Source organism: Macaca fascicularis, chromosome 6, assembly GCF_037993035.2.
Source record: "Macaca fascicularis isolate 582-1 chromosome 6, T2T-MFA8v1.1".
Classification (NCBI taxonomy): domain Eukaryota; kingdom Metazoa; phylum Chordata; class Mammalia; order Primates; family Cercopithecidae; genus Macaca; species Macaca fascicularis.
Genome location: NC_088380.1, coordinates 64122057 through 64143687, shown reverse-complemented (window position 1 = coordinate 64143687; position 21631 = coordinate 64122057). Strand labels below are relative to the sequence as shown.

General features: G+C 37.7%; 1 protein-coding gene and 1 long non-coding RNA gene across 3 annotated transcripts in view; one reads left to right on the top strand and one right to left on the bottom strand.

Annotated features, from left to right (window-relative positions):
• Nucleotides 1–12695, top strand: part of LOC102132926 (uncharacterized) — a 58125-nt gene extending 45430 nt beyond the window's left edge. Inside the window, exons 2-3 of the long non-coding RNA XR_001491413.3 lie at nucleotides 16–132; nucleotides 11286–12695. This is a non-coding gene — a long non-coding RNA (uncharacterized lncRNA). The remainder of the gene's footprint in view (nucleotides 1–15; nucleotides 133–11285) is intronic.
• The window catches only part of RAB3C (RAB3C, member RAS oncogene family), a 293496-nt gene that overhangs the window by 171688 nt on the left and 100177 nt on the right, over nucleotides 1–21631 (bottom strand). The window lies entirely within an intron of this gene.

Below are 21631 nucleotides of genomic sequence, written 5' to 3'. Positions count from 1 at the left end.
TATTTTTAATTGTAGGTTGAGGTCAGAAAAACGTGAAGCTGTTGCCGAGGCCTGGGAAGTCATGAGCGCTCCATGCAGGAAAATGGCAGGACCAGATTGCATCTGACTAAAAGACATCACTTGAGTTCTGTGGTAGGTAGAATGATGGCTCTCCAAGGGGTCTACTTTCCAATCTCCAAACCTGTGAATATTACTTTATATGGCCAGAGGAATTTCATAGGTATGATTAAATTAATGATCTCACAATGAGGGGATTATCCTACAATTTCTGGATGGGCTCAATGTAATCACAAAGGTTTTTATAAGGGAAAGGAGGAGGCAGGAGAATCAGAGAAGAGGTAACAACAAAAGCAAAGGTGAGAAAGAGATTTGATGAGATGCTATGCTGTTGGCTATGAAGGTAGAGGAAGGGGCCATGAGCCCAGGAATGCAGGTGGCCTATCAATGCCAGAGAAGGCAAAGAAGTGGATTCTCCCCCTGGAGCTTCCAGAAGGAACACAGCCCTGAAGACCCATTTTGGACTTCTGACTTCCAGAACTGTAAGATAATATGTTTGTGTGGTTTCAAGCCACTACATTTTTGGTAATTTGTTACAGTAGTAGGAAACGAATACACATTCCATAGGAATGGATTTGCTTCAGGAAGCTAGAAGCTTAAAAATAAAGAGAGGCGATTGCAATATCCTGGGGAGAGACGATAAGTAAACTAAAGTATAATTGGAAAGGAAACTCATCTTCAGAATGTGAAAGATTCTGAAGGTATTTCAAAGGTAAAACTGATAACACCTGAAGAATAACAGAATTTGGAATGTGATTAAAAAATGAACTAGGCCAGGTGTAGTGTCTCACACCTATAATCCCAGCACTTTGGAAGTCCGAGGCGGGTGGATCACAAGGTGAGGAGATCGAGACCAACCTGGCTAACATGGTGAAATCCCATCTCTACTAAAAATACAGAATTAAAAAATTAGCCGGGCGTGGTGGTGGGCGCCTGTAGTCCAAGCTACTCTGGAGGCTGAGGCAGGAGAATGATGTGAACCAGAGAGGCAGAGCATGCAGTGAGCTGAGATCGCACCACTGCACTCCAGCCTGGGTGACAGGGCGAGACTCCATCTCAAAAAAAAAGGAAATAAAAGATTTTTAAACCAGAGTACCTCAAAAGCTATCTCCTTTCAACTATTTGGAGGTCTATCCATAAAGGAGGAATTAATGACAATGTTACTATAGCATTTCTTCTTGCCAGGATCACCAAACCAAGTGTTCTCAATTTTTTCCTCAGTAGCATGATTGTGAAATGGTTCAAGACCTCGAGTCGATTTCCTAGCCAAATGGAACAGACAGGAATATCTATTTTTAAATACGTGTTACATATTTTGAATACACACCTATGCATCAATTAATCATATTAAAAATCCTCACAGGGAAATAATGATGATGTTTTGCAAAGTGGTTCATAAAGTACAATCACATTATCACCTAACTTGATCTTAGACAAACTTTGCAAGGGAACACACAATGAATATTATCTTTGCTTTGCAGATAAACAACTTAGGGCTGTGAATTGGGAGGACATTCTCGAGCTTATCTATTAGATCCACAAGTTAATTGTGTTTCTAAACAGAAATAGAAGTCTTAGACTGAATGTAACTTATTTGGTATTTTAATAGAATTCAAACTCAGTTCATGGAATTAATATGCACACACACAAACTGCATTCTTTGCTTCTCTCCATCCCCCTCATCACAGAACATGAAAATGTAAAGTATCAGGATGCTTTGGATTTTAATATTAACTGGAAGTTTCATAAAACTAAATCATATGAAACACATGCAAAGCACTGCTTTTGTCTTTTAAAGTATTGCTATTAACTTGTAAGATAATATTCAGAAAACATTTCCTCAGCACTTACTACCAAGTGTCATGTGCCATGCTGACTCATTTAAAAATTGAATAGATGGCATCTGCCTTTCAATTCAATTCAAAAATGGAACAGACGCGGGGCATTCCAAGATGGCTGAATAGGAACAGCTCGAGTCTGCAGCTCCCAGTGTGATCTATGCAGAAGACGGGTGATTTCTGCATTTCCAACTGAGGTACCTGGTTCATCTCATTGGGACCAGTTGGACAGTGGGTGCAGCCCATAGAGGGCGAGCCGAAGCAGGGTGGGGCGTCGCCTCACCCGGGAAGCGCACGAGGTCAGGGGATTTCCCTTTCCTAGTCAAGTGAAGCTGTGACAAACTATCTGGAAAAATGGGACACTCTCACCTAAATACTATGGTTTTCCCAAGGTCTTAGAAACTGGCAGACAAGTTGATTCTCTCCCGTGACTGGCTTGGTGTGTCCCACGCCCACGGGGCCTTGCTCACTGCTAGCACAGCAGCCTAAGATCAAACTGCGAGGCAGCAGCCTGGTTGGAGGAGGGGCGTCTGCCATAGCAGAGGCTTGAGTAGGTAAACAAAGTGGCAGGGAAACTCCAACTGGGTGGAGCCCATCTCACCTCAACAAGGCCTACTGCCTCCAGACTCCACCTGTGTGGGCAGGGCATAGCTGAACAAAAGGCAGCAGACAACTCTGCAGACATAAACCTCCCTGTCTGACAGCTCTGAAGAGAGCAGTGGTTCTTCCAGCATGGCGTTTGAGTGCTGAGAATGGACAGACTGCCTCCTCAAGTGGGTCCCTGACTCCCATGTAGCCTAACTGGGAGACACCTCTCAGTAGGGGCTGAAAGACACCTCATATAAGTGGCTGCTTCTCTGGGACGAAGCTTCCAGAGGAAGGATCAGACAGCAATATTTTCTGTTCTGCAATATTTGCTGTTCTGCAGCCTCCGCTGGTGATACCCAGGCAAACAGGGTCTGGAGTGGAATTCCAGGAAACTCCAACAGACCTGCAGCTGAGGGACCTGACTGTTAGTAGGAAAACTAACAAACAAAAAGGAATAGCATCAACATCAACAAAAAGGTCAACCACACCAAACCCCATCTGTAGGTCACCAACATCAAAGACCAAAGATAGATAAAACCACAAAGATGGGGAGAAACCACAGCAGAAAAGCTGAAAATTCTAAAAATCAGAGCACCTTTTCTCCTCCAAAGGATCACAGCTCCTCGCGAGCAACGGAACAAAGCTGGATGGAGAATGACTTTGACGAGTTGAGAGAAGTAGGCTTCAGAAGGTTGGTAATAACAAACTTCTCCAAGCTAAAGGAGGATGCTTGAACTCATCGCAAGGAAGTTAAAAACCTTGAAAAAAGATTAGGCGAACGGCTAACTAGAATAAACAGTGTATAGAAGACCTTAAATGACCTGATGGAGCTGAAAACCATGGCATGAGAACTTTGTGATGCATGCACAAGCTTCAATGGCCAATTTGATCAAGTGGAAGAAAGGGTATCAGTGATTGAAGATCAAATTAATGAAATAAAGTGAGAAGATAAGTTTAGAGAAAAAAGAGTAAAAATAAATGAACAAAGCCTCCAAGAAATATGGGACTATGTGAAAATACGAAATGCACATTTGATGGTGCACCTGAAAGGGATGGGGAAAATGGAACCAAGTTGGAAAACACTCTTCAGGACATTACCCAGGAGAACTTCCCCAACCTAGCAAGGCAGGCCAACATTCAAATTCAGGAAATACAGAGAACACCACAAAGATACTCCTCGAGAAGAGCAACTCCAAGACACAAAATTTTCAGATTCACTAATGTTAAAATGAAGGAAAAAGTGTTAAAGGCAGCCAGAGAGGAAGATCGAGTTACCCACAAAGGGAAACCCATCATAACAACAGGAGATCTCTTGGCAGAAACCCTACAGGCCAGAAGATGGTGGGGGTCAATATTCAACATTCTTAAAGAAAAGAATTTTCAACCCAGAATTTCATATCCAGCCAAAATTAGTTTTATAAGTGAAGGAGAAAAAAAATCCTTTACAGACAAGCAAATGCTGAGAGATTTTGTCACCACCAGGCCTGCCTTACAAGAGCTCCTGAAGGAAGAACTAAACATGGAAGGAAACAACTAGTACCAGCCACTGCAAAAACATCCCAAATTGTAAATACCGTCGATGCTAGGAAGAAACTGCATCAATTAACAGTCAAAATAACCAGCTAACATCATAAGGACCAAATCAAATTCACGCATAACAATATTAACCCTAAATGTAAATGGACTAAATGCTCCAGTTAAAAGACATAGACTGGTAAATTGGATAGAGTCAAGACCCATCAGTGTGTTTATTTGGGAGACCCATCTCACGTGCAAACGCACACAGGCTCAAAAAAAAAAGGGATGGAGGAAGATCTACCAAGCAAATGGAAAGCAAAAAATACCAGGGATAACAGACATTGAACCAACAAAGATCAAAAGAGACAAAGAAGGTCATTACATAATAGTAAAGGGTTCAGTTAACAATAAGAGCTAACTATCCTAAATATATATGCACCAAATACAGGAGCTCCCAGATTCATAAAGCGAGTCCTTAGAGACCTACAAAGAAACGTAGACTCCCACACAATAATAATGGGAGACTTTAACACCCTACTGCCAATATTAGGCAGATCAACGAGACAGAAGGATAACAAGGATACCCAGGACCTGAATTCAGCCCTGCAACAAGCAGACTTAATAGACATCGACAGAACTCTCCACCCTAAATCAACAGAATATACATTCTTCTCAGCACCACATCGCACTTATTCTAAAATTGACCACCTAATTGGAAGTAAAGCACTCCTCAGCAATTGTAAAAGAACAGAAATCACAACCAACTGTCTCTCAGACCAATCAAATTAAAACTCAGGATTAAGGAACTCACTCAAAACTGCACAACTATAGGGAAACTGAACAACTTGCTCCTGAACGACTACTGGGTAAATAATGAAATGAAGGTAGAAATAAAGATGTTATTTGAAACCAATGAGAACAAAGACACAACGTACCAGAATTTCTGGGACACATTTAAAGCAGTGTGTAGAGGGAAATTTATAGCACTAAATGCCCACAAAAGAAAGCAGGAAAGATCTAAAATTGACACCCTAACATCACAATTAAAAGAACTACAGAAGTAAGAGCAAACAAATTCAAAAGCTAGCAGAAGGCAAGAAATAACTAAGATCAGAGCAGAACTGAAGGAGATAGAGACACAAAAAACCCTTCAAAAAATCAATGAATCCAGGAGTTGGTTTTTTGAAAAGATCAACAAAATTGATAGACTGCTAGCAAGAGTAATAAAGAAGAAAAGAGAGAAGAAACAAATAGACACAATAAAAAAATGATAAAGGGGATATCACCACCAATCCCGTAGAAATACAAATTACCATCAGAGAGTACTATAAACACCTCTATGCAAATAAACTAGAAAATCTAGAAGAAATGGATAAATTCCTGGACACATACACCCTCCCAAGACTAAACCAGGAAGAAGTTGAATCTCTGAATAGACCAATAACAAGCTCTGAAATTGAGGCAATAATTAATAGCTCACCAAAGAAAGAAAGTCCAGGACCAGACGGATTCACAGCCGAATTCTACCAGAGGTACAAAGAGGAGCTGGTACTATTCCTTCTGAAATTTCTAATCAATAGAAAAAGAGGGAATCCTCCCTAACTCATTTTATAAGACCAACATCATCCTGATACCAAAGTCTGGCAGAGGCACAACAAAAAAAGAGAATTTTAGACCAATATCCCTGATAAACATTGATGCAAAAATCCTTAATAATATACTGGTAAACCAAATCCAGCAGCACATCAATAAGCCTATCCACCATGATCAAGTTGGCTTCATCCCTGGAATGCAAGGCTGGTTGAACATATGCAAATCAATAAACATAATCCATCACATAAACAGAACCAATGACAAAAACCACGAGTATCTCAATAGATGCAGAAAAGGCCTTCAACAAAATTCAACAACTCTTCATGCTAAAAATTCTCAATAAACTAAGTATTGACAGAACATATCTCAAAATAATATGAGTTATTTATGACAAACCCACAGCCAATATCATACTGAATAGGCAAAACCTGGAAGCATTCCCTTTGAAAACTGACACAAGACAAGGATGTCCTCTCTTACCACTCCTATTCAACGTAGTGTTGGAAATTCTGGCCAGGGCAATCAGGCAAGGGAAACAAATAAAGGGTATTCAATTAGGAAATGAGGAAGTCAAATTGTCCCTTTTTTCAGATGACATGATTATATATTTAGAAAACCCCATTGAATCAGCCCCAAATCTCCTTAAGCTGATAAGCAACTTCAGCAAAGTCTCAGGATACAAAATCAATGTGCAAAAATCACAAGCATTCCTATACTCCAATAACAGACAAATAGAGAGCCAAATCATGAGTGAACTCCCATTCACAATTGCTACAAAGAGAATAAAATACCTAGGAATCCAACTTACAAGGGATGTGAAGGACCTCTTCAAGGAGAATTACAAAGCACTGCTCAATGAAATAAAAGAGGACAAAAACAAATGGAAGAATATTTTGTGCTCATGGATAGGAAGAATCAGTATCGTGAAAATGGCCATACTGCCCAAAGTAATTTATAGATTCAATGCCATCCCCATCAAGCTACCAATGACTTTCTTCACAGATTTGGAAAAAACTACTTTAAAGTTCATATGGAACCAAAAAAGAGCCTCCGTTGCCAAAACAATCCTAAGCAAAAAGAACAAAGCTGGAGGCATCACGCTACCTGACTTCAAATTATATTACAAAGCTACAGTAACCAAAACAGCATGGTACAGTACCAAAACAGATATATAGACCAATGGAACAGAACAGAGCCCTCAGAAACACCACCACACATCTACAACCATATGATCTTTGACAAACCTGACAAAAACAAGAAATGGGGAAAGGATTCCCTATTTAATAAATGCTGCTGGGAAAACTAGCTAGCCATATGTAGAAAGCTGAAACTGCATCCCTTCCTTACACCTTATACAAAAATTAATTCAAGATGGATTAAAGACTTAAATGTTAGACCTAAAACCATAAAAACCATAGAAGAAAACCTAGGCAATACCATTCAGGACATAGGGGATGGGCAAGGACTTCATGACTAAAACACCAAAAGCAATGGCAACAAAAGCCAAAATAGACAAATGGGAACTAACTAAACTAAAGAACCTCCGCATGACAAAAGAAACTACCATCAGAGTGAACAGGCAACCTACAGAACGGTAGAAAATTTCTGCAATCTACCCATCTGACAAAGAGCTAATATCCAGAATCTACAAAGAACTCAAACAAATTTACAAGAGAAAAACAAACAACCCCATCAAAAATTGGGCAAAGGATATGAACAAGACACTTCTCAAAAGAAGACATCTATGCAGCCAACAGACACATGAAAAAATGTTCATCATCACTGGTCATCAGAGAAATGCAAATCAAAATCACAATGAGATACCATCTCACGCCAGTTAGAATGGCAATCACTAAAAAGCCAGGAAACAACAGATACTGGAGAGGATGTGGAGAAACAGGAATGCTTTTGCACTGTTGCTGGGAGTGTAACTGAGTTCAAGCATCGTGGAAGACAGTGTGGTGATTCCTCAAGGATCTAGAACTAAAATTACCATTTGACCCAGCAATCCCATTATTGAGTATATACCCAAAGGATTATAAATCATGCTACTATAAAGACACATGCACATGTATGTTTATTGCGGCAGTATTCTCAATAGCAAAGATTTGGAACCAACCCAAATGTCCATCAATAATGGACTGGATTAAGAAAACGTGGCATATATACACCATGAAATACTATGCAGCCATAAAAAAGGATGAGTTCATGTCCTTTGTATGGACATGTATGAAGCTGGAAACCATTATTCTCAACAAACTATCACAAGGACAGAAAACCAAAGACTGCATGTTCTCACTCATAGGTGGGAATTGAACAATGAGATCACTTGAACACAGGGCAGGGAACATCACACACCGGGGCCTGTTGGGGGGTTGGAGGTTGGGGGAAGGATAGCATTAAGAGAAATACCTAATGTCAATGATGAGTTGATGGGTGCAGCAAACCACCACGGCACATGTATACCTATGTATCAAACCTGCATGTTGTGCATATATACCCTAGAACTTAAAGTATAATAAAAAATACAAATTTAAAAAATTGAACAGATGGGAACTTATGGGATAGTGGGATGGACTGGGGTGTTGAGCACATCCAGGAAAGCCTCCAGATGCCTGTGACTCTGGCTTTTCATTCAGAGGTTCTGCCCGTGCATAGACTAGAATTGGCATGCCATCGGGCAAACATTTATTGAGCCCTGCATGTTCTGGTCACTGGGTTAGGTAGTGGGTTTACAGAGACATATGTATATGAAAAGGTACTGTACTCAAGGGCTTAGAGTCTAATAGAGGAATGTGTGGGGCGATTTATGTTGGACCATCTATGGTAGCTTTTGCTGAATAGAAGTAGTCACTTGGAGTCACTTTTCAATTTCTTAGCTCTACCTCTTGGCTGAATTAGTATCTATTTTAGTCAAAGAACAGTAAATAAAATATTATAGTTTTCTGTTACATTTGGGTAAAAAGAAGAAAAAAGTGATGGTTTGTATCAAACAAGATATATTATGACCTATTTCTCATAGTTTGAAACCAAAAATGTTTATTCCCAGGTTATATTATAATTTAAATTCCTAGTCTAGGTGAATTGCAAAGTTTTAAGAAATTTTATATATATATACAATTTCGTAATTATATTTCCATAATTAAATTTATATAATTATAAATTTATCTTAATTATATTTATATAATTTATATAATTGTATGAATATAATATATATATTTATTATATATATAAATATTTTGAGATGGAGTTTCACTCTTGTTGCCCAGGCTGGAGTGCAATAGTGCAATCTTGGCTCACTGCAACCTCTGCCTCCTGGGTTCAAGTGATTTTCCTGCCTCAGCCTCCCGAGTAGCTGGGATTACAGGCATGCGCCAACACGCCAGGCTAATTTTGTATTTTTAGTAGAGAAGGGGTTTCTCCATGTTGGTCAGGCTGGTCTGAAACTCCCAACCTCAGGTGATCCACCCGCCTCGGCCTCCCAAAGTGCTGGAATTACAGGCGTGAGCCACCATGCCCAGCCAAATTATATTTGAATCTCTAAAGGATTATAAAATTTTAGGTGCCAAGGACTTACAACCATTGTCTAAATACTTTATTTTGGAGAAAGTAATTGAAAAAGGAATATAAATGGAAAAGCAATTCCAGAAAAGTTGGCCCAAGAAGAATCCTCAAACACAGGCATTGATAGGGAACTATCTGGGGGTGGAGGTGGTGGATATTGATGCTTACTTCTATTTGAATGAAGTGCTATTACCACCTCAATGCTTACTACAGTAAAAATGATGCATATGGGTCAAAGGATCAAGAGAAAATGTAACACTCTAATTGTCATAATGTTTTTCCCACTTAAATTTAATGTGTCTTGGTGGTAGTTGGCTAAACTTTATGCTTAACATCAAAATAAAATCCCAACTACTGGCAAAAGATATCATTACCTATCCTTCTGATTTATTTATAAATATGAGGTCAGTCTATTCTTTGTTCTTTTTTCCTGAACATTATTTTCTTCCTAGCAAATATGTATTTGCATTCCTGGTTAATAGTATACTAATTCATTGTTTTTAATAAATGCATTATTGAAACATTTGAACAAACAGTGAACATTCCATTAGCCAAACTTTGAGTTTATAAAACACTGAGATAAAAAGGGACATGGCTTTATTTTAATATCTATTTAAATTGCATATAAAACCTTATTCTTTCATTGCTGCGACTATACATACTTTAGGCTTTTAAGTGTCCAACCATCTGGAACTATTTTCATGCCAGATGTATCAGAAAAGAACCACTGTGCGGCAGGCTTACTCATCCTCGGGTGTTCTGACCTTGAAGAAAAAGCATCACTTTATTGCTTTAGCTGAAGTCTAGACTGTGATCCCCTGGTCTAAAATATGCTTGGGTCCATGAATCTTCAGAACACAATCACATTTTGTGAAGGGAAGAATGGAAGATTCACTTATGATTAAAGGACAAGAAGACCAGTTCCACACACTAATCGAATCATGGTATAAATATGATTTATTTGGTGTATTTTTTCAGTGACATCACAGGTGAGCAGAAAATAGATAAACTCTAGTCCAAAAGTGCATTCTGCAAAAAAGTATGTTTTGAGATCAAACACCCACTTGTATTCATTGCATGTCGGGGTTCTAGGTACAGTGCACAATGAAGCCATGCTTCCTGCCTACCAGAAGCTTTCAGTAATATGACATTATTATGTATATTCCCTGAAAAGACATTTTGTACCAAGGCTGTTACATATCAATCCCAGTCAGTGTCTCTCAGACAGTCTATTACGCCTGGTAATTACCCACATTTTCTCCTTCCAAATAGATGTTTTAATTAGTGGATTTAAAGATTGTAAAAGTGTTTTGGCTGGTTTCTCCTTATGTCTGTGTCAATGCTGAGAAAGAAACATCTCTTCTTCCCTTTCTTGCTTCTTTCCTTGGCTTTTCATTTCCTGTGAATTAAACCAATATTTATCCAGCAGACACCCCATCTATATGTCTCCAACACTCTCCAGTTGTTAATCTCTTCTCCATTTGGGGAAAGAAAACTCAGCCCACTTATGAACAAATGCAGAAGAAATTTCATTATACACTCACCCACAGCCTAAAGACTAGATTCAGTAAGACAAGAGTGGGTGTGGGAATCTGTACTTTTAGTAGCCCTACAGGAAACTGTGATGTAGGTGCACTGTGGACCTCATTCTAAAAATGAACTAGTGGCTTGAAAGAAATAAAGCAATGTATTATTTTTTTTTTGTAACTGGAAATTGTGTGAACTATCATAATGTGTGGGTTTTTGGTACTTAAATATATAGTTCTTAGTAATAAGCAGATATAAAAGTGGCTTAAGAGCAACTTATCACAAAACATGAAAATCTTCTGTAAGTTATCATCAATGATAGCCTCTTATGATCAATTGCTACACTTTTTAAATGTGGCAACTGGATTTATTTGTTATTACAAATCTTATTAGTTATATCACTATATTATAACCTAACAGAACTATAATAAGAAGAAATATTAATGATCTCCACTTAACTATACATCCTTCCTTCATCTTTCATGCCTTTCTATAGTCTGCTTTTTTTTTCTTTAACTACAAAGGCAGCAAAGAACCTTGTGCCATTTCTTAGTCTAAGTAGAAAGTAGACCTGACAGTTTCAAGTTTTTTACTTTCCAGAGGCCTAAGCTGCTGCGAAAGAAGCTGGATTGCCCTGTTGGAGAGACCATGTGAAAAGATATGGAGAGACAGAAAGACCTAGAGACTGCATGGAGGAAAATTAAAGAATCCAGCTGACAGAAATCTGTGGCACCAAACATACAACCCCAGTTAGGTTTTCCAGCCAACACCAGCTGTCTAAGCCACCCCAGCTGAGGTATCAGACATGTGAGTACAGAAGCCATTTTGCACATTTCACTCCAGCAGACATCATGTGAAGAGAGATGAATTCTCCACACTGTGTCCTGTCCAGTTTTCTGACACAGGAAACCATGAGAAGTAATAAAATATTTTAAGCCACTTAGTTTTGGTATATAGTTTGTTACACAGTAATAAATAACTGAAACAGGAATGAATTCAGTTACCATTGTTTCACTTTTTAAACTAATATTTTAAAATGAGAAAACATTAAGACCATCTCAAATGGCTATAGAATTCTTAACTAGAAGCACCTATTTTTAATGCCAAGAACTGGGTCATTCAGGTCTATATAGCTTTTCCTGTTGCTTCTCAATAATCTTATTTCTTCCTCTAGAGAAAGGTATAAATTTTAAAAAGTCATTCTCTTAGGAGGAGGCATTTTGGATGGATGCCAGTATGCATAACTCTAGGTATAAATTGTAAAGCATTTGAGAGGAATTAGTGAGCCATATATAAACTTCAAGATATCTCCCCTAAGTATTGCTTCACACACTGGGCTTTTGCTAAATATTGAGTGACAGAATATTAGACAAGAATTTGATCTGGAGTGCAATTTGTCTATTACACCACTTAACACTAAGCAGTTTACTTTAATAGTCATCTGAACAAGGAGAAGAGTTGTATCCTCTCAGGGCTTTGAGAAGTTGAGGAGGCTGTCAAGAATAACAGCCTGAACAGAGGACATTTCCACCCCGCTTAACTTGTGCCAAGAGAATGAATGGAAGGAGGAAAGGCCATGATTCTCTGTAAGAAATAATTTTGCATCTGCTCTCCCACTAGAGAAATGGATAATCAAGCCTTATTGTCTTCACCATCAGGCACGGCAACACTGATTTTAACAACCCCCACAATCCAAATCTTGGAACGGTCACAACCAGAAATTAACCTAGGGCATACACTTTTTTTTCTTCAACAAAATATCTATGGTAAAAATAAATAAATAAATAAATAAATAATAAAAAAAACTTATCTTGAGCAGAATTACTTCATGGGATGCTCTCTAAATTATCTGTTTACAAAATAGACATCTACATAACTGCAATATTTAAATTGCTGTAGGATCTCATCCCTAAGCCAGTTAAATGTTAGGAACTCATTGTGAAAATTACCTTCACTTTTATTGTCTGTTGTGAAATACTGTGTTGGCACTAGGGAGCAGGATAAATTGTCCATACCAAATCTAAATTAAGAAAACAATATTATCTTCGCATAAGAGGTAGTATATAGTAATGATTAAGAGTTCAGGTTCTGGAGTCAGATTTTCTGACTTGAATTCTGGTCTCGTCTCATAGTAGCCATACTACCTATGAAAAGTTACTTCTATCTCTCTAGGCTTCACCTTTCTATTGGGAAAAATGGAAATAAAAATGGCATCAACTTCATAGAGCTTCTGTGGGGATTAAATGGGAATAAACTTTGTAGAATGCTTAGCCTAATACCTGGCACAGAGTAAAAGGTCAACAAATGTTAGCTATTTCTAGTCCCTATTATGGAGGATGTATATCCAACTCACTACCAGGTGTTAAATTATTAAGGTAAAAATTACAAAAAAGGCAAAATCGAATCAAATACATGTTTGACTTCACAAAAATCACTACTGGATACATCAAGAGACCATTTCTACTGATTTTCTAATTAGTATTAAGGTGTCAGTATTAATAATCAAAGATACGCAATATCCTTATAAAGTTTAATCTGTAATCAACTCCTACTCACAGATTCAAAGGCCAAAGAAAAATCAATAAATCACACAAAGTAATTAAAATGGATTGCAAAGTGATATAGAAAACAAGTCTTTCCTGATCTTTCTGTAGAATCTATGGCCTGAGAAGACAGTAGAAATGACATGTTCTTAGAAGAGTTGAGGAACTAAACCTTTTGAATGGATTGTTACTTTATGTAAAGGCTTCATAATTTAGTGGCATAAAACGGTTGGCGTTCAAAAAGTGGCATAGACTGTGCCCTGAATAGAATCAGAAGAGAAGATTGTCTACAGATCTCATAGAGGTCAACTCATTGTCAAAAATTTAAGTATGAAATTTAGAGTTGTCTTTGACCTATTCCGGGTCCTGGAAATGCTACTACTTACATTAAAGAGTAAGCCAGGGAGAGGTAAGATTATGCCAGGGTACACATGACTGCCATAAGCAACATGCTCTTGGGTCAAATACCTTCAGCCAGCCAGACTTGAGCTATGAGGAGCATCTCATATGTAGAAGATGGAAAAGAAGTGAGTGGGGAAAAGTCAATGAAGTCAATAACATCTTTATGAGATTCCTTCTTTATGGGTGTTCTGGAGAAACCATGAGAACAATAAACAGGTTATTAAATATCCATACCTCTTGGCACCAAGTAAAATGATTTTTGGTATTATATAGAAATAAACATTTTGGCCTCTCTAAAGCATTTACCAGAATTAATTAAAATAGTTCATATGTTGGAAATATCATATTCATCTAGTGTCTAAGATGGTTAATGGAGGTTGATAGAGAAAGAAATGTGGAATAAACCAAATAAAATTTTAGCAAGTACATTCAGGGACTTAGCTTACAAATTTTTGATGGTCTAAGTCCAAGGCTTCATAAACTGAAGAATACAAAATAATACAGTAGTGACTAGAAAGGATACTAGTGTATCTAAATGCCAAGTCATATTATTTCTGTAGTATATTTTGAGTGCATCTTACATGTAGGATCAACTGCACTAACATTTAGATTAGGCTCATTATATTAAATGCAATTTATGCCAATATTAAGCTACATTCTCTCTAGGTGGATTGGGTCTTCTTGTTTTTTGCCTTGTGTCTCACTTTATGCCACATTCATATAGGCCAAAATTTATTAGGTGCGATTTGCTAACATTCATATAATTAATAGTTCCTAAGCACAAGCAAAAAAAATGTCCACTCCCCCACCAAGCAAATTATCACTGAAATGTTTACTGGGTTTCTTTACTTGCAATTACTTCTGTTGTTGTTTTTAGTCCACAATTAGTTACCTTCATTTTTAGCACTATTCTAGCTAATTCATATCTGAAAAGAAACAGTGTCAAGGAAGAAATCAACTTAAATGGAACTATCCTCCAGCTGTCTACCATGCACTAGCACTAGAAATAGAAAATAAAACTTGGTTGAAAATGAATTCTGGCATGGTTCCCTCTCTTTTAAAACTTGGCATAAAATATGATTTGGGGGAATAGATGCACATTTTGCGAAGATAGCAGGTTATTTTGGTATCTTGTGGGTGGGCAAAACAAACCACAATCATTTCTAGAAGGGCTTCAACTCATGAAGATGGATAAAATGATCCTGTTCCCAATTAACCACTAAAAGAAACACAGATGATTACATTGTCTTTATTATTCACTGGGGAGCTGGGTGGTTGGAATTCTTAGCAAAGGAAAAAGTCCTTGAGCTCTAGGTCACTGAGTGAAATCACTTCGAGGTTTAAAATGGAAAGTTTTTCTTTTTTTCAACTCTATTTGAGGGTAATTGGGCTTGTATCAAAATTGGTAGCATTGTTGGGGAGATGTTATTAAGTAGGCAAAGGCTTCTACCCTCCTCCAAGGGACTGTGTTAGTGGTCAATGGGCTGGACAACTGGATGGGTCAAGAGAAGACCCTGCTACCTATAAATTTATTTCAAAATTAAAGTTATTGATGAGTCTGTCCTCTCTTTTACCCCCATTTGATTAAGAGAGCTGGCTCTAAGAATTAACTTTGCGTGTGTGTGTGTGTGTGTGTGTGTGTGTGAGAGAGAGAGAGAGACACACACACACACACACACAGAGAGTCAGAATTAGAGACGGCTATAGAACAAAGGGCAGCACAGATAGCAACAGGACTCACAAGCCATAATCAGTCATAACAAAATTAGTGGTTAATATTTTTATTAATTATACCTAAAATGGGAGACATTTAGAAGCAACTGTTGCTAATCTGTTCCTAGAGAAGGAAATGTGGAACAAACTGAGCTAATAAACCAAATAAAACTTTAGCAAGTCTATTCAGGGACTTAGCTCATAAATTTTCAATGGCCTAAGTCTAAGGCTTCATAAACTGAAGAATACAAAATAATACAGTAGTGACTAGTGTATCTAAATGATGAGCCAAACTATGTGTTGTTTGGGTATTTGTCTTTTACCCCTTTTGTCTCTCACTCTTTCCTATCAACTTTGACCCCACAGGTCACTCTACAAATGCCATGATATTTCTCAACTTCTTCGTGCTGCCTTAAATTATTGTACTTCCTGCCTCCAATAGCATCCAATGCTATTAACCTAATTCAGACTGTCATCACTTATCACCTGGATTAAAGCAGCATGTCCTAATTGGTCTTTCTAATTCCAGTCTTGTTTCCCTCTAATTCACATTTCAGTCATAGGCATCTTCATAAATTACATATCTAATCATGTCACCTGCTTTTCTTTTAAAATTATTTCCTGCATTTTAAGTATAACTTTTCTAGCATAGCTCACAATAACTTAATTCCTTTGTATTCTATGCTACTGCCACATTGAACTATGCTTCCATCTCTGAAAGGCGAACACCTTCTGTATCTATGTTTTTTCCATATGCCTGGGATTTTATTTATACATAGAATCTAAGCCCTGAGAGAACAGGGAACTTAGTGAATGTATTCACTATGGTATTCCCATTTTCTGAGCTCCTAGAGGAATGCTTAGCTCATAGTAGATACTCAATAACAGTCTGGTAAGTGTGCCAACTAAATGAATGAATGATCAACTGTATTAGCTTAACTAATGTTAAGTTGAGCCAGTTCTCTTAGAGAAGAAGTTATTATCTGTTGCAGGCTGAAAAATACCCCAATGATGTCCACATCATATTTCCTGGAACCTACGAATATGTGGTCTTATTTGGGAGAAGGAAATTTGCAGATATAATTTAGTTAAGGATCTTGAGACGGGGAGTTATTCTGGATTTTCTGAGTGGGCTCCATGTAATCACATAAGTCTTTATAAACGGGAGACAGAAAGTTAAAGACAGAAGATGCTGGGTTTGAGGATAGAGGAAGAGGCCATGAACCAAAGGATGCAGGCAGCTTCTGGACGCTGGAAAGCACAAGACAGGAGATTCTTCCTGGAACCTCCAGAACGAATGCAGCCTAATAGATTCATTTTAGACAGCTAACCCCAAGAACATAACATAATACAGTAGTTTTCCCTTATCTGAGGGAAATATGATCCAAGACCCCCCAGTGGATGCCTGAAACCATGGATAGTACCAAACCCTATATAGAGAGTCATCCTTTGGTATCTATGAGGGATTAGCATGTATCTGTATGTGTCTCACGAAAGTTAGGGTCAATAAAGATTCTAATCGCATTTTCTTATTAAACATAAGCTTGAGCATTTATCTTTTCAAGTACAAACTGCCACACCAATATATTCAGTAATATATTATCAGTAACATATTGTAATATATTCAGTAATATATTATCAGTAACACATTGTGATAATCTGTAACAAACATTTCCCAGTGGGCCTCTAAAACAAGCAAATAGCATCACTGTCTTTTTTGACCCAGGAGCCTACATGCCAAGGTAAAATCTTCCCTAATGCATGCAGCCAGCCAAGGGCAAAAGTAGGATTGCAACTCCTGGTCACCAATTTGTACAATGATATCTTGCTGTGATGACTTCTGATGCCCCAGAAAGCCAGGTAATTGTTTTATTTGGCAGTGCTATTCCTGCAGACATTGCCCTTTCATTAATTAATACTCCCCTCCTATATGAGCTGCTAAATTCAAACAGGCCTGAAGAGGGCCTTCATTAAGAAGATCCTTAATCTTTTTCCAATGAACCAGCCTGGATTTGGGGTCAGGTAAGAATGTTCAGCTAAGCCACAGCCAAAAAAAAAGACTATACACATCCTAGAGCTGCCCACTTACTTGGCCTGATAGCCTACTATCTGTTGCACCCTATGACCTAAGTTGGCATTCCAACTGAGGCCTGTAGATCTCTAGGCTGCCTCAAAAGAAGAAGTGATGAAGAATGCTTCTGTCAATCCCAGGTCCTGTTCCAAAATTAGGTTGATTCCAAAACCTGAAGAAACAGAGCTATTCCTCAGTATCCATGGAAATTGGTTCCAGTACCTTCCATGGACACTGAAATCTGTACAAGCTCAAGTCCCTGGTATAAAATGGCATAGTATTCACATATAACCTATGTAGACCCTCCTGTATACTTTAAATTATCTCTAGATTACTTATAATACCTAATACAATGTAAATGCTATGCAAATAGTTGTTATATGGTATTGTTTAGAGAATAATAATAAGGGTAAAAAGTCTGTACATGTTCAGTGCAGATGCATGTTTTTCTGGATATTTTCAATTCATGGTTGGTTGGAGTCATGGATGTGGAATGCACAAATACAGAGGCTGGCTGTACTATATTTTTCCTATACATATCAATGATAAAGTTTAATTTATAAGTTGAGCGTAGTAAGAGATGAACAATAATAATAAAATAGAACAATTATATCAATATGTCAGCATCAATACTCTTGTGCTTTGGCACCATTAGATTATTAAGTCAAATAAGAGTTACTCAAATGCAAACACTGCGATATTGGGACAGTTGATCTGATATCCAAGGTGGCCACTATATTACTAACAGGAGGGTAGCGTATGCAGTGTGAATAGTATGGACAAAGGGATGACTCATGTCCTAGACAGGATGGAGTGGAACAATGTGAGATTTCATCACACTACTCAGAATGGGATGCAATTTTAAATGTATGAATTGTTTATTTCTGGAATTTTCCATTTACGAATTTTTTAACCATGGTGGACCACAGGTAACTGAAACTATAGAAAGTGCAACCATGGATAAGGGGGAACAACTATACATTTGTGTTTTTTTAAGCCATTAAGCTTGTGGTACCCTGTTACAGCAGCAATAGGAAACCAATACATCATCCCCGTATTTCCAGTGTTCATGTGCCTATATGCAGATATAATGAAAATGCAGACATATACATAACTGGTTCCACATACAATTCTAAGTGGTTTACAAAAATGTGTATTAAAAAGATAATTTTATTTTTAAACAGAAAAATAACAAAAAAGAATTGCAGACCAGGAGGAAAAGTATATAAGAAGAATGAAGCCAGGAATTCAAATTTAAATTATTATCCAAATCACATATTTTCAAGCTTTAAAATTTATAAAAGTGGGCAAAAATTTGTCTATATGCTTTTCTGTAGCCAATGCAAAGAGATATACATAGTGTAAAGCTATATAATATTCAATATTTGGGTCATAAAATAACAAACCATGCTCATGAGAATCACATATTCCTGGCCCTGAGAACAGAGAGAAATTCCTCCAGTAAATCTTCATTTCTCAAAGTAGGCTGAAGGCATAAAAAAGATAATTCAGTAAACGCAAAGAGAGAAAATATCCACTTTAAGCAAGGAAACATCATTTGTTGCACATTTAATGATGTACAGAACACTATAGAGCTAAGGAAAGTGCTAGTTGATAATACAGTCCTTTGTGTTATAATTTTGCAAACTTGCAAACCGTCAGGTATATGTTGAGTAAATCCCCAAATCTTGAGAAAATATATGGACTCATGGAAAGGTGATCCTGGAATGATCTCAAATGCTCTCAGTCATTAATTTAAATTCCCTCTCTTACACTTCCCTCATAATAGTTATGTACCATACAGTATGCAGCTTGATTTGCAGAGAATTACAGTTCAGTGTAGCAGGAATCAACAATCTTTGGGTTTCTCAGTATTTCTGAAATAATCTTAAAAACTGTCTTTTTTCTTTTTTTTAAGACTGAGTCTTGCTCTGTCGCCCAGGCTGGAGTGCAGTGGCGTGATCCTGACTCACTGCAAGTTCCGCCTGCCGGGTTCACGCCATTCTCCTGCCTCAGCCTCCCTAGTAGCTGGGACTACAGATGCCCGCCACCACGCCTAGCTAATTTTTTGTGTTTTTAATAGAGACGGGGTTTCACCGTGTTAGCCAGGACGGTCTCGATCTCCTGACCCCATGATCCACCTGCCTCGGCCTCTCAAAGTGCTGGGATTACAAAAGGCGTGAGCCACCGCGCCCAGCCAAAAACTGTCTTTAAATAATAATGCCCCAAGAATGTCTTTTTCATTCTACCTTAACACAGTGGCAGTGGCAAAATGACCGATGTACAAAAAAACTATTTAACGATATAATGAATAAGAGTCGACCTTACTGCCACTCTCATGTTCAGTCACATAAGCATATAACCTCTAAGTAGTTGATTCATATTTTCTTTCTAACCTTGACCTGTCTTCCTGAGTTTTCTGTCTAGCTCACTTGACATCACCATTGCCATGTCTGCAGTCACCCTACACTCAATATCTTCCAAACTGAACCTTCACCTGCCTCACCTCAACCATACAAATGTTTCTCTTCGTGACATATCACTTCTTGATAATGCCATCATCAGTTACAAAAGCTTGAACTTTGGAAACCTTGTTTTCCTCTTTGAGACACCACTTTCCTTTTGACCCACAGCTAATCAGCTGATAAATCACAAAGGTGCTTCCTTTGCACAGCCTCAAATCTGTTCCTTCCCTTCTTCCAGCGTTATCTCAGCTACAATTTGCTCACTTTTTCATTAACTTATTTTCCTAATCAATCTGCCTCTAAAAGAAGGTCATATGAATCTTCCTAAAATATCCTAATCTTGCTTAAAATCCCCAGTCACCACCCCACCATTTCCTACTGAACTAAGAATTCTTTCCTAGTCTAGTATTTATAGGCCCCATGTTATGGCTTCAAGTTCCATCTCTAGCTTTTTCTTTTACGTATCCTCAATTCCAGCCACTATTCCCAAATGATGATTCCCAAATACAAATGATTCCTCTCTCTTCACTGTGGCTCAAGCAGTTCATAATAAAGATTTGTTCTGACAACTATAAACTTATTCCTGCAGGTAATAGAATGGCAAAAGTAAAAAGTATTCACTCAGGTGTTCTATGCTACTTCATCTTCATTTTTGTGAGATTGCTTAATGGTAGCCATTTAAATGTTAATTTCCCTCATGGGAACAAAAAGTACTTCACCACAATACAAATTTTCCTCTGGTGTAATTGCCTGTCCAATTTTCCAAACTGATATTCTAGTTTAGTACCAGTTTCATTTCCTTCTTTTCAAGGATAACGCAGATCTTCACACTGGCAATACCACAATATTCATCTGTAATGGTTGTGGATGTTCTTGATTTACCATGTTGTGCACCTTGAATAGATGCAGCTTTTATTTGTTAATTAAATATTTTTTAAATGAAATAAAATAAACATGGGAAGCAGTGCCTCACTATTTCCTGCTTTGGTCATGTCTTTTTTGATACTTTTAATCTGTTTTAAGGATTAGAAACAAGTAAGCCTTGATATAAATAATATTTGCATAAACAGCATATATTTCTTCCTGAACATAATCAGTTCTCTATTGACGGACCCATTTTCCCACAAAAATTTAAAAAAAAAAGTTTTTTAATAAATTTTAAAATTAGCCTTTATTCCATTAAGATTTATGTACTTGCTGTTTAAACAGTTGAGTGAAGCAACTGGGGATGTGGTGGACTGAATAATAGCCCTTTACTGAAGTCCAAATCCAAATCCCCTGAACCTGTGAATGTATTAACTTATAGTGCAAAAGATCTTTAGAAGATGTGATTAAGGGTCTTGAGATGAGAAGACTATCTTGGATTATCTGAACAGGCCCAAAGTAATCACGAACCCTTATAAGAGGGATACTGGAAGGTCAGAAGAGAAGGAGATGTGCTGATGGAGGGAGGAAGCGGCCATGAGTCTAGGAATGCAGAAAATCTCTACAAGCTGGGTAAACACAAGGAAACCTATTCTCGTCTAGATCCTCCAGGCGGAATGAAGCCCTGCCAACACCCTGACTGTCATCCAGTGGGACTGATTTTGGACTTCTAACTTGAGAACTATAAGATAATATATTTGTGTATGGTATGCCATAAGTTTGTGGTGATTTGTTATACCAGTAGAAAATGAATACAGAGGATAACTAATATGTTTTCCCTAGTAAGTTGCTGAGCAGTTTTTTGTTTTTGTTTTGTATAACATACAA